Below are 16,499 nucleotides of genomic sequence, written 5' to 3'. Positions count from 1 at the left end.
GGCGGCTGCCTGCGTGCGCCGGCTTCGCTGTACGCGGAGAGCCTCCGCCTCGAACGTAGCCCGCTCTCGGGGCGTTCGAGATCCGAGGCTGAAACGGGCCTCGCGAGGTGGCCCGGGCTCAAATCTGGCAAGGCGACAACGCAGCGGGAAGAGCTCGCCCCCCCCCGCCCCCAACGCCGATCAGCTCCACCGGCTGCGCAGGGGCCCCAGTAACGAAGCAGCAAAGCGCGGAGAGAGGCGCGCACGGGGCCACCAAACCCAAGCGTGGGGGTGCTACGGCACTGCGCCTGCTTAACAACCAGCGGAGTTTGCTTTTAAAAGTCTGCACTCTGGGAAGGCAATACACCACCACAGGCAAAAAGTGCATTTCAGTGAATTAATATTCTTGAAAGAGAAACACTGAAAGTAACAGAAACAGCCAGACCACTCAAAGACCACTCAAAGCAAGGTATATAATTGGTGTTTTGACTACTTTTTTTTCCCTCGCTATCCTTTTTTTTTTTTTTAACAGAAGTTATTGGTATATATAGGAATTAACCACAGCAGCAAATTCTGTTCTCTAGCCTGCAAATCCATACGCTAACCCCGGTGCTTAAGCAGAAGAAAGTGCCTGATGCTTATTACTCTTCCTGCTCTGTGGGTCCACCACCGCAACTTGATGGAATCTTTCTTCATAACCTTAGCTTTGCCCAGATATCATCATTTATAGATATGTAATGTTAGCAGTTACAGAAAGTTATACTTCTCCCTTCCCCAAGCAAAACTTTCCTTATTTAAATTAGGATTCACAGGGTTTCATCTAAATGTATTATCAGGATGGATTTCAGAGAGTGAATCCGTGAAGCTCCACTGATTTAGAGCTAGATACCGCAGATGATCCTATGAAAAATGTAAGTCATGAATATACATTATGTAAGCATAGCTGGATTTGTTTCCCCCATGTCAACTTTAAAACTAAATGAAAATGGGGGAATCCTACGCGTCATCAGCAGGATAATCAAAATTTCTATAACATTGGCTCTGAGAAGACTAGAAGGAAGAACAGTTAGATGATTATATTTAGATAGTAAGCTGTCCAAAAGAATCACGTTTGTGTGTTAGTTTCTTGCCAGAACAGCAAATTTTTTCATCGTTTACACAAAAATCACAATGTCAAATACCACGAAAGGCACAAAACCATAGTGCCCTAAAACTGCAAGAAATTAGGACTAGATCTTTATGTCTTTGATTTCTTGGATTCACTGATTGATGTTGTAAATGATGTTGTTGAGGTTATAATCATATTCTAATCAAACTTAGATTTTACCTACACATACACACACAACCCCCAAAGCACACACCAACAAAGAAACGTTCTTCAGATCGGTCGTTGGGAGTTGAGGTGAAGGTCGATGCTTCTCTCTCACATTTGAGGCAACGTGGTTAAGAGATCCCAGAGGTATGGCATGTTCACAGGGAGGGCGCTCAGAGCCTTACTGCTTTTGCTGCTCTATGATAAAAGAAGCAACAAAGCAGCCGATGGGAAAGCGACGCAACATGGACTTCTCTTCGCTAACTGCCTGCGTACAGACACCGACGTTTAGTTTATGCACACAAAATGTTAGAAGCTCCTTGAACTTTTGAATCGCTCATCTGGCTAGGGCACAACTGTTCTGGAAAGCCTCCATTCGCAAGGTCGGAGGGCTGGAGAAACGCTTCCAGTTCAACTGCTACCACATTCTTGCAGATCACATGACTGATCTGAACAGGATTATGAAAAAGAAAGGGGAAGGGTATGCACTCGCTCCTCTCAGCTAGCTGCAGCTGGAAAAGCCCTGCCATGTTATTACCCCAGAGCTGGAGTATGGATCTGAGTTTTGGTTTTGGATGTGAAGCAAGCTGTAACTAAAGCCATATGGAAAGACTGGGGTTTGAACTTTATTTTTACTTTCATATTTTCAGCCTGGTTTGCAAGATGCCAGATAGTAAACTGAAGCCTTTTAGGAAGAAAGGATTTAGGTGCTTCCCTAAATAAAGTTCAGATCCTTGGTTCCCATCTACTTTTCCAGCCCAGGACTCTGCTGAGTAGGCACAGACCCAGGCACCGGGAAACTCTGTGGCTCAGAATAGAAGTGTCTACTCATTTCTTCAAAAGGAAAACATTATTGTAGTGTATACAGTCTAAACCAATGTGAAATTAAGGGCAACTATTCCAGGCAGTACAAATACCATCTGTTACGACTAAAACATCGATAAGCATTCCCTATTTTTCCACAGCTCTTTTGAATTGTAATTCTTAGGGCTTGCAGGAACAGGTTGCTCCTAAGACAATCCTTAAGACTGTATTTTAGAAATTGGGGAAATATTTAACAAATACACACCAGTGTCTATGGTGCAAACTGCTTCTTGATACTATTTTTAAGAGAGAGATGAGTGGAGTGCATTTCTTCTAACACCCCCAAAACCTTAATTCTATCCCTGGCCCTCCCCTGAATGAAAACAGCCTATAATAATCTACAGAGGAAAAAAAAAAAAAAACGTGAAATGTTTCACTGCACAAGAGGTTTGTGCACCTACAATTTGGATGCATAGCAACTGGATCTGGCTCAGGAAGTCCCTGAACAAAATAATGGGAGGAAGGACAGTGTGAGGTAAGACATCTTTCTTACCCGTTCTTGCATCTCCAAAAGTAGTTATAAGCAGATGCCCAGGGAAGAGGGCAATATTGGGCTAAATAGATCTTTAGTCTAAGTCAGCATGGCTGCTACATTAACACGTTCACATTCTTAAACCAGGGGAAAGTTCCACAGCAATAGAGAAGTCTTTGAGGTGAAAGGCAAAAACCTAACCAAAATAAGAGATGCCTTGCTCAAAATCATGATAGTATATAGATCCCTCTATTCCTATGATTGCTGTGCATGCAAATGTGTTCTGCACTGATCTGGATTTATGGCACCGGGATTATCCTGGGAGAGTGATGTGAAATAGAGAATTGCAATATAGCTCTGCTAATTACAGAAACTTGGTCAGCATCTGACATGAGGTGTAAGAACATGTCCTAACGCTGGTCATATGCAGATCTTTGCAGAAGGCAGGACGGAATTCCCCTTCCGTAACATTGCATAAGGAAGGCCAGGTGCATCACTTACTTTTGTCAATTGGCTTTAGCTATAGCCAGAGGCAAGATACCAGAATTCTTAGACCAGTTTGATCCAGTGCATCACTTCCTGTCTACCAGTTAAAGCAAGTGTTTAACATCACATTTTCTGCATTTATCAAGCCCAAAGACAGGTCCTCCCTCTTAGTTTTCACTGGCTGCAGTACTAGCAAGGTTAACACCTAGACTGCTGTAAGAAACAAAGCTTCCCGCTTTGGTAGAGAATGTCATGGGGCAGCAAGAGGAAAAAAGGTAAGAATGGAAAAAACCCTGTTCCTACAGCAAAGGACAGGGTGTTTGGCATATTTGTCAACCATAGGCTGATGGATCTTTAGCGGTGCTTAATACAGGCATTGCCCAATAAAGTCTGCTAAAGCCTGCTGTAGTACCAAGTGGCATAGGCATACTGTTAAGTCTCTATTTCCTGTTCCCAGCTATCAGATTGGATCAATGATAACCCTCTTGTCACTGGCCTGATTAAGCAGCCAAGCAGCCACTGACTAAGGTGCTTTTAGAATCAGGCTCTCCTTGTAAGAGGAATGAGGGACAGAGGAAAAAATAGAAGTCATCCACTTCTTTCCTTACAAATAAAGTTAGAAGTCCTGTTTTGCTGCCCATCATATCTCACACCTCCCACATGCCCCTGATTAGCAATTTCAAATCCCCTATGCCTTTAATAAAATCTTTTGTTGTTTAGCTTAAGTCTCAAGCACCTCTTATTTAAATATTGACAGACCCTTCAATGGTTAATAGCTTTTGTGGTTCATGGTACCCACTGAGGAAGAGCCTAATGCAGAAGCTGTTCTAAAAAAAGTCATAGCTTCCAGATTAATGACAAACTCAAAGGTTGTTCAGGCCATTCTGTTAGAAGATTCCTGAAACACGCTTTTAGTTTGACATAGAACAAGGCTACTGCGCCTCCTCTCAACACAGGGTGGAGAGAAAGGAAATGCTAATAGGAGAAGGTTGGTCTTGTGGATAAGGCACACAGCTATGATTCAGGAGACTGGAATTTGGTTCTTGGCAATTCAGCCTTTCTACTCTTAGGCAAGTCTTTTAATTCTGTGGACCTCAGTTTCCTCAACCAAAACCAGAAGATACTTCCTTGCTCCCACACTTCTTATTCATCTGTGATGCAACTTCTTCAGGGGATGAACTGTTTTTATATGCAAGTGCCTAGCACAGTAAAACTGTAGTTCCATGAACACTTTAGGCTGTAGTGATGTTTGAAAAAGGCAGTTGCCCCTCTTTCTCTCCTTGCCTCCAGGCAACTCTTTCACCATTGCATTCTTATACCATTATTTGGCTATATGGGAAGCTTGCTTAAAAATAACCCAGGGGAAATAAAAAGGTTGCTTTTCTGCTCGATCAGCTTGAGCCAGTTCCCTGTACATCACAGAAATGCTTGTACCAGCAACAAGAAATGGGACAGCACCAAGGCAAGAATGAGTTTCTGGAAGACAGCTTCACGTTGAAGTGCTGTCTTCATAAACTGTAGCATAACAGTATATTCTTAGCTTGGGAAAGATGCAAGTATCTGAGTGAAATTTCACATTCCTTCCCTCAGAGATTTAGTTTTCAGAGCAGAAGTTCTCAGCCACCTTCTCCCCCAGCCCTCTCAAGTGTTTCCTATTCCCTTCTCCTTATCCCAATACTAGAAGCACATAGCACAGATTGTGAGTTAATTACTGTAATAGAGAAAAACCTTTCCTAGTTGTCGGCAGGTGAAGAACAAACTGAAGAAGGGTGTTTTCTCTCCCCTGTGCTACGTAAAAGCCTTATGGTATGGTTTCTTAGGGGCCTCTGAAATGGACTGTCCTATTGCAAACTTATGCCAGAATTAGGATTCATCTGATGCTGTTGCAGTGAGATGGCTTAGGGAGACATGAACTTAGGCTGAGTGCAATGAGCTCATCAGCAGAAAACAACCTTATTTCCACCGAGGATGAATTTTCACCTAGATTAGCTCCCAAGCCAGATCACAATTGCTGGTATGAAAGGAAGCAATTGCTCTAGCTACAGCCATGAAAGGATAGGGCAGAAGGAAGGACTGGAATCACCCCTTTTGGCACCAGCAAGCAGTTAGATTGGCCTTGTTATGACATGAAACCACACTGGGAAAAACAAAAGATCCCAGCAACACATGCTCTCTATTGCAAACCCAAACCCCAGCATATACCAGTTAGCTGTTATGCCCTGATCTACCTACAGAAAACAACACCATCTGTCACCCAGGTTTTTATTACAAGCCTTCCCTTTTCTTCAAGGCTACCAAGGTATTTAGGCTACTTGTCATCACCTTGAGCTTCAAGAGTCCCAGGAGACTGTATCTGCAGCCAAAATAGTAAAAGATAGAAAAATGCGTTGTTTCAGTACAGCCCCACTAAACATGACTCCTTTAACTTTGAAGTTTTACAACTTGTTTTTAAATCTCTAGCCCAATGACTCACACAGTTCTGACTTGCATAGTTCAACCATTTCACTCAGGAATCACAGAAAGTGACACTACTCTTCAGGCTGAAGTGTTATAGCCATGGGCATAATACCTCTCGGAAGCAAATTTACACAGAAAGCCCTCCTGCCTATGCAAAGCATATTTACAATCAATTTGTAAGTTGTCCATCTACTCATCTTATCTGGACCTGCATCTTTCTTTTTATTTTTTTAAAAACAAACTGCCTGGGACTGTGTGTCATACTGCCACCTCACTATGCAAAGTCTTACCATCAAGAGTCATGAGTAAGCCACAGCAATGAACACTGCTGCTTCACCCCATTTGAATACCTAGTCTCAACAGTGTCCGTCAGGGACTTGGGGCATATAATATAAATATGTATATCCAATTTACTAGTAGACAGCAGTAAAATAATTTGTACTTACTAAAAATTTATATTTACTAACATTTAGTAAGGCTACAATTTTTAGTGCTGATCTTCCTTTATTACCACTTTGAAACCCCTTGCTTTCTCATGCATAGAACAGTGATGGGTTCTGCCATTTCTCAGTCTTGTTCATTTGGCAGTCAAAGCAGCAGTGCTTTGCATCACATGTTAATTTTGCTTTTAGGACATTTGGGAAAGAATTTTTTTCCCTTTCCTTTTTTTTTTTTTAATAATCAGTATAGTGGTTGGCCTATCTCTCATAAAAAAGTGTTTGATAAATACTCATTTATTCACACAGTAATTCTACTTCTAAATCCTAATATTGCTGAAAAGGGATAAAATCCAAACAAGAATCTCAGGGTTTTCAGTCTTAAATATTGTGTCTTAGCCATAGTAAACGCGTAATGCAGCATGACACTCAGAAGGACAAGATTTTCAGATGCCTGGAAGAAGTAAACATAACTTCCTGTACGCAAATAAGGAAAGTAAGTTTCAATCTTGTGACTTTTATTTTTGATTAAAAAAGGAACAATAAGCCAGAAAAAATAATAATTCTTCAAGACGCAATGTATTTGCCTCTGTTGCACAACAGAGACAGAGGGAGACAGAGAGAGAAAGTAACTGAATGGATTCTTTCTCCTCTGAGGCAAAAAACAGATTTAGACATAGCCTGCTGAGTGGAAACAAAGCAGACATAGGAAAGAAAAATTACCACAAGTTTCTTCTGACAACTGCATAAAGGAAGTAAAGGAAGGGGAAAGCCTGCCTCAAGAAAGAGATGAAAAACTAGCCAGTGGGAAGAAAGTTTAATTAGAGCAAGGCCTAGAGTTAGCTAGAAGGCAGTGGTGTATGGAAAGTTGGATATAAAAGAGATAACTGCTTAATGAAAAGGTTCCTTAATACACAGATGTAGTAAAGACAAATTACAAGTAGTAAAGCCACTGACGTCCTAGTACCACTCCTGATTAGTCTCCAGCGAGACCCTGGGGTGCAAGCAAAGTCAGCAGTGCTGAAAATCAACCTGCTAAATTACTTATTTAAACAAAGGCTGAGACACATCTGGCTAGCTAAAATTTTCCATTGCACCAGCCTCAGCTGTTAATGTTAGAAGACAAGTGTTACAGATTCCAGTATCAAAAGAGTAGAAACTGCGAGGAGGGATGTGGAGTAAAGTGCCTGATTCCTGTTCTGCTAGCCTTACTCCTTTGCCATCACAAGAGCTCATCTTTTACGCGTCTTGATGCCACTCCCTCAGCATTCATGAGCAATATAGCTGGGTTCGCAGTGTCTTGATAAAATGCCCCCTTGTGGTCACTACAAGGATTTCTGACAGGGTGTGCAAACTACTGCTTTCTCCATAAATGTCACTAAATCTGCTTCTAATAGCTCATCATGCTTGCACGGTTTTGTCCTTCTTCCAGTGCAAGAGGGTAAAGACCTTCCTGCACAAATCGGGGACTAGATGCAGTAGCTCAGGTTCTTGTCTCCAAGAAAAGCAGAGATAGCTGACAGTGCCTTTTCCAGGAGTTTCCATTAAAGAAAGCCTGCATGATCTGCATAACAGAAAAGGCAACTGTCTGAGATCAAAGTTCCCACTTGAATTTGCAAAATATTTGTCAGTCTACATAATCATTTGGTGAAAAAAGATCAGACAAAAAAGCCAAAACTTGGTCTACTTTAAAGCTATTGTTTTTAACAAAAAGAACAGCTGTTAGTTTTTGTTATCACCTTCTCTTACCTTGTAAGAGCAAGAAACAGTGAAGCAGACCAATTCAGATTTAATACCACTTCAGAGCTTTACACAGACTAGAGCCTGGCGATTCAGTAAATGAACTTTCAAAGCTATTCCCAATAGCATACAAGCTTCATAGTCCAGTGAAGGATATCAGTTCTGTAGTTGGGCGATTCCAAAGAGACTTGTCTAAAGTTCAACTAATACGCTTAATTAACATTGGTTAGTGTCAAGATCCACCTATAAACAATTAGAAGAGAGACTGCTACAATTCAGAAACTAGTACAGAGACTGGATTCCCTTCTGGATACTTTCACTGCTGTTGCAAAGAGATGCTGCAAGTGTTTCAAACTCATCTGGCCTACCAAACAAGACTATAGGGTCAGAGGGCCGGAGCGAGGTCTTGCCTCAAGGAAATCCTAAATACAAATGAGAACCTCAAGCATCTTTGGCAGTTCAGCAGACTCAAGTAAAGAGGAGCAACCAACCAAGAAGTCAGCAGTCAGAAGTGTAACTAGAGTTGTTTTAAACTGTAATTTGAAGATCAGCTTCAAAGGTACACTGGCTGAACTGTGTCATGAAGCTGAAATACTATGAATACTCTTGCAAGTTTTTGGTTGAAAAGTCTTGCAGGCTGGTTTCATTTGATCTCTATCATCTGAAATAGAGGCTTTCATGAAACCAGCTAGTTTCATGAGATTTCTACCAGAGGCTCCCGTACAAATGGAATCTGAACAACAGGCACTGATGACTGTCTCTCAGACTTAAAAGCAAGCCGAGGGGGGAGGGATGTCACCTTCAAGAGTTTAAATCTGACCCTTTTCAAATTGCAGTACTGTTCCTGTTGGAGGTTTATGTTTATATGATTCCTTTCATCGGGGTAGAGAGAAGTGCTTGGTGAGGCTGTCCAGTTGGTACTGCAACGGACACTTGTATTGGTAACAGACATTTTCTTTTAAAACAGTCATATTGTAGAATCTGTCCATTTTACTGCAGAATTTGTACTCACTCACCTGCAACAACTGACAAGCAACAGTCCAACAACAGATCACAAAGTATACTTGAGAAGCTAAGCACCGAGCTTTGGCATGTCATGCAACCAAGGTACTTATTTAATGCTACTCAGGTACATCAACATCATGCCACAATCAGCACTGCTAATTGGTCACAAAGGAGGAAAAAAAGTGTCACATGCCTTACACAAGCAGAAAACCATACCTTTACTTTTAACCTTATGAGTTACCCTCCTGAAGTCAAGAGCATTCTTTATGCAATTCAAGCTGAAAAGTTTCTTGAACCTTTGACTAGATGGGGCCTTAAAAGCAGAACACATGATACTTTCCATGCAAAAGGCTCAGTAGAGCAATAGTATAGCCAAAGATTCCCTGATGAAATTGATGGATAAATGGACAGAGCAAGTCTCAGCAAACCTCACATAGACACACTACATGACATACCACAAACCCATGTGGATGTTTAATCTGTCTCCCTGAAAAAAGAAATCCTGTGTCCCTTGTGATTAAAGTCCATCATGGACCTTGGGAATGGAAAAAGAGGGAAAGCGTGAGTCTGGCTTATCATATCTAGTACCAGAAAGTGTGCAAGATTCTAACTACAGTAGGGAACCAGCATTTGTGTCGATACTGTAACCGTCAGTAGGTTTTCAACATCAAGTCTGGACTTTTTGTCTTTGGCCCATTGAGTGGTTTTTTGGGTTTTTTTTTGTTGTTTTTTTTATGTCAGAATCACAGTTTGCTTTTCTAAACATTTAGTCTCTTCCATGAATTAGCAAAATTAGAAGGCAGACAACATGCCCTAGAGGTACAACTGGCCTTACAGGAATGGATGGTTAAAGACTGTTTTTAGCACACAAGCATCCAAGAATGAGAAATGTGAAAATGTATTCTGAGCTGCTGCTAACAGAGTTAAGAAGGTAGTTAAATATAATGATAAATCTAGTCACGTTATTCATAAAAAATTACTGGATTTTTAGCCCATAGTTGTGTCTAAAAAACAGGAAATTTTATTGCGAGACAAGACAGATGGCTTTTCAGGAGGGTTCAGACCTGACATCCTTAAGAATATACAATTCTAGTCACTTTTAAACCAACAGTTTTAATTAATTTAAACCCACCATTTTTATCCATGCAGAAATCTTGGACCAAATCACAGAATTTTCACATATGCAAAGCTTTTGTTGTTTTGAAAAGATATTGAACTGAGTTGAAAGTAGAACTGGACAAAACACTGACCCTGAAAGGCAACTATTTTCTCTCTCATACTGTCAGCTACCTCTGTGCAAAACAAGATTTAAGCATCATTAGGTAAGATCTTCTGTATGGAACCCCTTTGCATGATGATTCAAAGAGTGGGAGGCAGATGAGGTTCAGATTTGGGGTGCCTGTCAAACTTAGCCGTAGGCTCAGAACTGGAAATGATTCTGAAGAGACCTTTATTTTTCAGGTAGGCTTGCTATCTGAAGTCATTTGCCAAATGGCTGGGAATTAGACAGTTATTAAAAACACGCAACTAGAACATACAGAACTGCAATTAATGCTGACTCATACTGTCTTTTTTGCAGCCCCTTGGCTCTGCTGTACTATTGCATCTGCTAGGGCTACTGGTTCTCCTTCCCCAATAGTGGGTAATATCAGAGTTCTCAGGATACAAAAAGCCCATTCATGTGTAATCCTGAATAATTAGAATGTTTCTTCAAAACCCCAGCCATTTAGTGACTGGATTTTAGTAAAACAAGAATTTATGTTCCTTTTACATGTCTTGGTTACACATGGGATTGTTTCTGTTCCCTGAATGTGCATCTAAGCTTCAGTGTCAATACAAATACTTCCAGCATAAACATTGCTGTAGCTGTGCAATTATAGCGTTATCAGTAGAAAGAAAAGCATTATGATCTACATCACAAAAGACTGTGGCAGGTGACCCAGTTACTACAGATGTACATGGTCAGTTCAGGACTTTACCCTTGCAACACAGTTAAAACCTTATTTGCAAAACTGCACTGCTGTAGCTGGTCAAGGGGAAAAACCACATGATCTGACACATTTTTATTTGTAATACATACAGACTTTTCATTTACATAATTTAGGACTAACATATGCCTCTGTCCTGATGCTGGAGGACACCAGAAATGTAGGAAGTGAAGAGAAGACTGCCTAGATAATTTACTAATGAGACAATTACTGTCTCATTACTATCACTGCTTGGAAGAATATTTACTAGGGTCCCCTGAAAGAAGGGTGGAAGAACAGAATAAAATATATAGCTGAATGGAGCTACAGAATAAATCATATTTAGCATAACAGTTAGTTTCTCCCAGCCTTTATATATTATCAACAACTTATTTTTGTGTGGTCAGCAACCCTGCTTCATAAGTATCCCTGTAATTAATTTGAAATAACAAAGACCAGGGGTAGATAAGTGAAATGTTATTTTTGCTCCCAGCGTGTTGAGTCCCTTAGCTATGCATATATTTGATTCACCACAACTGAAGAAGCCAAAGTTTAGCCAGGAGGAAGGAAAAGGACTCAACTGGCTGGGGATAAAGATGGCATCAAGAATATCCTAAACCAAAAAACAAACAAAAACCACACCCACCTGATTATGGCTTATGAATACAAATAGAAATGTGGCTACTGCTTAACAGACTGAAGTTTTTTTCCCCCCCTCCCCTTAATAAGTCACCACAACTGCACTATGAGGACCTCTCCTCTGACAATCCTGTCCAGTTTTCTCTTGCAATATCTTCCCCTTCATAAGCTTCCAACCCACAAATCTTTCATCTTTTGCAACAGATACTGGCTATCTTCCAACCCTGAGCTTTCTAATGCAGTGTGCATAGCAATGTGTTAAGAAGAAAAGTTTGGTGTCTTTATAAAATTCCTGTTCTGGCTGAGTAAAATGGAGGGGAGCCAGAATTCTCTGTGGCTTCCTTTATAAGGGTGTCTCCATCTTTGCTCATGACATGCTCAAGCAGCAGAGACTGATTAACAGCTCTAGCCAGGAAATCTAGGAAGGTTTACACTCCTAAAGCTGGAGATGGGGTATGCCAGCTTCCCTTAACTGAGGGCTTTCTCCACCTCTGTTTGAGGAGCTTTAAGCAATGGCATATTCTTGGGCTCATTGTGCTTGTTCAGTGCACTGAACAAGCTCTGATTACAAGAGTAAGTTCATTAAATTTTGGGGCCATGTAGTAAAACATTCATAACACTGCAGCACAGTTGACATGTCAAGAGCCCAATCATACATCTCTTTTACAGACAAAACTTCCACTTCAGTTCACTTGAGTTTTGTCCATGAATGACAAAATATGTAGCCATACAAACATACCATTCATTTAAGTATTGAGAGACATGGCTACCAACTACTTGCTGAAAATGGTCATTCATTCATAAAGATGAAACAAGATACTAGCTCACATAGGTAGCATTAATAATTCAACCTACCTGATTCAGCAGCTACATCCCTTTTCTAAATAAAGGCATTTGGCTTCCACTGAATTTAATAAGTTTTGGCTCAACTTCTCATATTATGGTTGTGAGTCTGAGACAAACCCACAGCAACACCTAGGCACTCTGCTGCTCAGTACTGCAGTACTTAACACACAGATCTTGGGGATTTCAGGTGTCACCAAGCAACAGAGCTTCTGCAATTCATGGGGTTCCTCAACAGTATTTTGCGATGCCTAAGGCCTTTCTGCTTTAACGCACAGCTTCAGGCAAGCAACCTCCTATTATTGAAATGCTATCTTGGGATACGCAATTTCTTTTTATAAAGTTAACTGGAGGCTTCTGCTGAGATTTACTCAGCCAAGAGCTGCATTCACCCTTCACTTGGAAACTGGGGTGACATGCTGCAGCAACTGTTCAAGAGAGCAGGAAGGTTACAAGAAGGATCTCTAGCAGGGTGTCAAATCTAGAATCTTGATGAATATTAAGTTCAAGTCTGATTTGGATAGTCAGTGAGTACTGACTATTCCCCCCCTTTTTTAATGGGCCAACATTTATCATCCATTTATCATCCTGTAGTGACTACGTGCAATCCCTTAGAAAAGAATTCACAATTTTTTGGACAATTCTACTGCCAGGAATCATTGCTATTCTCCCTTACCAACCCCTCTGCCCCCAATAGTAAAAATGTATGAACTTAGCAATCAACATTTAGTAAGGTGTTAACATGGATTTGACAGTCCTATGGTACTGCATGTTCTGTTAAAGTGCTTAATGAAGCTTTTTTTTGGGGGTGGGGGTGGGGGGAGAAACAATTTGTGATTTTTTTCTTAATGTTATCAAGATCTGGTAGAAAGTTAAGTTAAACTGCAAGCTTTTAAAAAGCCATAAGAAAGAATAGCAGGCTAAAAAAGAAAGAAACCACATCTGTAGTAGCTTAAAATCAGTAGTTGGTACAGTTACAATCTCTAGAGATAGTTACAGTTAGCTGAATGCAATAATGCACTAACGTGTACTGGGAATCCCCATAGTAGCCATGGACAAAGTGACTTTAGAGAGGAAGGGTCAAACAACACTTAGAATCTTGCACATTTATGGAATTTGGCTTCAGTGTCTGGTATTGCCACAAACTTTGTCTGACCCTTTATAAATCATTAAGCTCTCTGTGTCTCAGATTCTTCATTTGTTAGGACAGGGATAACAAAACTTCTCAGAGATGTCAAAGAATAAATGTTGCAAAAAGTGTTGATATACTGTCAGGAAAAGCCTTGAAAAAAAGGGCACAATACTATCACAACTTAATGGAAAAAATTTTACTCTAAGGAACATTTGGTGGGCACTACCCTCTGTCCAACTATTTCAGTTGAGAAGTCATCTTTTAACAAACATCAGTGTTAGCTGCATCCATTATTAATCAAACAGAAGGTCATCCCATGTTTTCCAATGAAATCACTCCTTAATTGAACAAAATCTAAGCAAACAGAGCAAGGACTGAAAAGAGAATCAAGTTCACATACAAACAGACCCAATGAGACAGCAATCCAGTCTTTTGCTTAGGAGTTACTAAGAACCTGTGGTCAGTTTTTAAACACAAGTCAAACTTATCTCAGTAGTTGCTTTATTCTTGTTTGATGTTTTAGACCATAGCACAGGGTCAGATAAAAGTGTAGCAGGGTTTTCCCCATTGACATCACAGTCACTGAAATTAGGGATGACCTTTATGGCTGAACACATGCAAGCCTGAGTCTGAACATACGAACTCCTATCTCAGCTCCACTGTTGGGCTTCTGGCCAATCCATCTGCGCTCATTTGCTACTGAAAGGTGAACTGAAAACAGCTTTAAGTAAGCACATTAAGTCTAGAGAAAATTGAGATACTACCCTTAGTGAATTTTCCCCACTTGAAGCCACAGCACAAGAATAGGAGAGAAAATTAAAACACTGTTGATTACACTTAAATACATTTATAGTTTCACAGGCATATGCCAAACATTTACCCAAGTTACAGAAAAAGTAGACATCTCTGTACTTATGCAACTTATCACTTGGTGTAACCCAGTGATTTATTTAGTGGGAGAATAGGGGAAGAAAACAGGGGATTCCCTCTCCCTGTCATTGCTAGTACTTTGTTGATTACAACATACTTGTTTTCCTCAAAATGCTCCCAGATGCGTAATTTTTGTCGCATTTGATTTAACTGTTACTACAAACAAGCAATATGTAGAAAATACTGCATCTGACTGCCCATTGTTCACGATTTGACAAATGGGATTTTTGTTTGTAAATGCTTTAAGCAAGAGATCTACACTGAATTGTTTTTTGGTTTTGTTTTGTTTTTTTAACAAACTCTACCAACAGCTGTTACACTACACAGCGGAAAGGTACAGTGTTGATAAAGACCTGTAAAAACACTCGAAATTAGTTGGGAAAATTAACATATACAATATCACCCAGACAAAAAAACCCCAAACTTGCAATAGCCAGCTACAGGTCTTGCAAGAAATACTGAAAGATTTCATGTTTTGAATATATGATTTAGAAACAGAACCAACTTTTGGATTCATGATGTTCTGATACCTGCCTGATTTGAGAGAGCAGAAAATGTGCAACTTAAGCAGCTACTTTCTTAGCTTAGTTATTAGCAGTCTTTGTGGTAGCGTTCACAATGTCAAGTTTGTGCTCTTCTGCTCAGTAGTGGAAGAGGTTGTATGTAATCAAACAAGTTCTACATTGAAAAAAATGGAGGAAAAAATCCTAAAAAACCCACAACAAAAATACTGAAACAACATTGCTAAGTCACACAATGAAGTATTTACAAATTAAGATATATTCACAAAGCCTCAGTTTAAACACTACGTCAAAGTGCAGACACAGAGGAGATTTAATTCTGACCCTTTTCTGTCTTGCCATATGGCAAGAACAGAAAGCGATCATTAAAGTGCAGGGACAAAACTCTAGCATTTTCCAGCTTTAGAGCCTACTTGCTATAGTATTAACTACACTTTATTTTTGTTGTATTATCATCAGTACACTTGGTTAGTAAAGGCTAGCCAACACTTCCTATTTTAAGACCCTATTTTCAGTTACTCCTAAGCTTGCCAAAACTTGTCTTTGGCTAAGATTACATACACTGCCTTCAGATGATTTTTAGGAAAGAACAAAAATGACTCAATCATTTCTAAGAATGAAGCACGGGGAAAAGATGCAACTTTACTTATATTCAAAGAATTCTTAAAACTGTTTTATTAAGAAACTCTTAACTTCTTCAGATTTCAGAAACAAGGACATGAAATTTAGCATGGAGACTGTGCTGGTATCACTAGTGGACTTTTTGCTGTTCCTTTGAAAAACCACACATTTGGGCATATGTTGAACCTTTGAAAAGTCTGGACTTACACATGCTTGCCAGACCTGATTAACAGCTAAAGTCTTCAGCCACTTTCTCTCCACTGCACATACCATAAAAACTGAGCTGGATGGTCCCTGCAGTACCTGCTGATTGCCATGCTGCCACCCACTAAAAATCAAGGTTTTCTCCTTTGGTTTCAAGACTCCCACTGCTTTCATCCCATTAGCATGGAACAAAATACCACCCAGTTCAAACGCAGAGGAAGCAAAGATGGATTTGGGTGAGAAAGGAAGATGTGAGAGTATCAAGAGAAAGGAAAATGGGCTGGAGCCTGGGACCAGTTGAAATGAAAGATGAGATGTGAATGAGAATGGGCAGAGAGCAGGCTGAATCAGACAGGGTCTTCCCAGCAAAAGGAACCGCCCAACACTGAGCCGTATCAGCTCAATTTCAGCTTCTTGAAGGTCAGACTAAGAGCTCAACAGGGCATATTTGTCAAAATAGAAGAAGAATCAGCCGCCAGGGTGTTATTTTGCCAAGATCCCCTGTGGAACACCACATTGGGTCCAGCAGCCTGGGGCAGGCCCGAGCCCTTGGGCCACATTCACAGCTCAGCACCCAGGCCAGCTGGCCGCAGCAGGGAGGTGAGGGCCAAGGCAGCCCACAGTCCTGCCAGGCCTGGGCTGCTCCCGGCCAGCAGGCAGGCAGGCAGGCAGCGCTCCCAGCCCACTGCTCCTCCTTCTCGGCTCCAGCTCCCAGGGCTTTTCATGGGCTGGAAAACACCCTGCCACACTTAGCTTAGTGAGATTCAAGGAAGGGCAAGGCAGCAGCAGAGCAGCCAGGAAAGCAGGGGGCCACCCCGCTAGTACTGCAGGCTAGCGAGCAGGGGCAGCAGGCAGGCGCAGGGCCGCAGCGGTGTTTCCCACCCGCCCTC

The 16,499-nt window shown here is 40.9% G+C and overlaps 1 protein-coding gene across 1 annotated transcript in view; it reads right to left on the bottom strand.

The window, feature by feature from the left end:
• Positions 1-16,499, bottom strand: part of PAPOLG (poly(A) polymerase gamma) — a 44,307-nt gene that overhangs the window by 6,021 nt on the left and 21,787 nt on the right. The window lies entirely within an intron of this gene.

Source organism: Apteryx rowi, unplaced genomic scaffold (assembly GCF_003343035.1).
Source record: "Apteryx rowi isolate R43461 unplaced genomic scaffold, aptRow1 scaffold_21, whole genome shotgun sequence".
Classification (NCBI taxonomy): Eukaryota; Metazoa; Chordata; class Aves; order Apterygiformes; family Apterygidae; genus Apteryx; species Apteryx rowi.
Note: the sequence above shows the minus strand (reverse complement) of the source record. Positions and strands in the feature narration are given on the sequence as shown.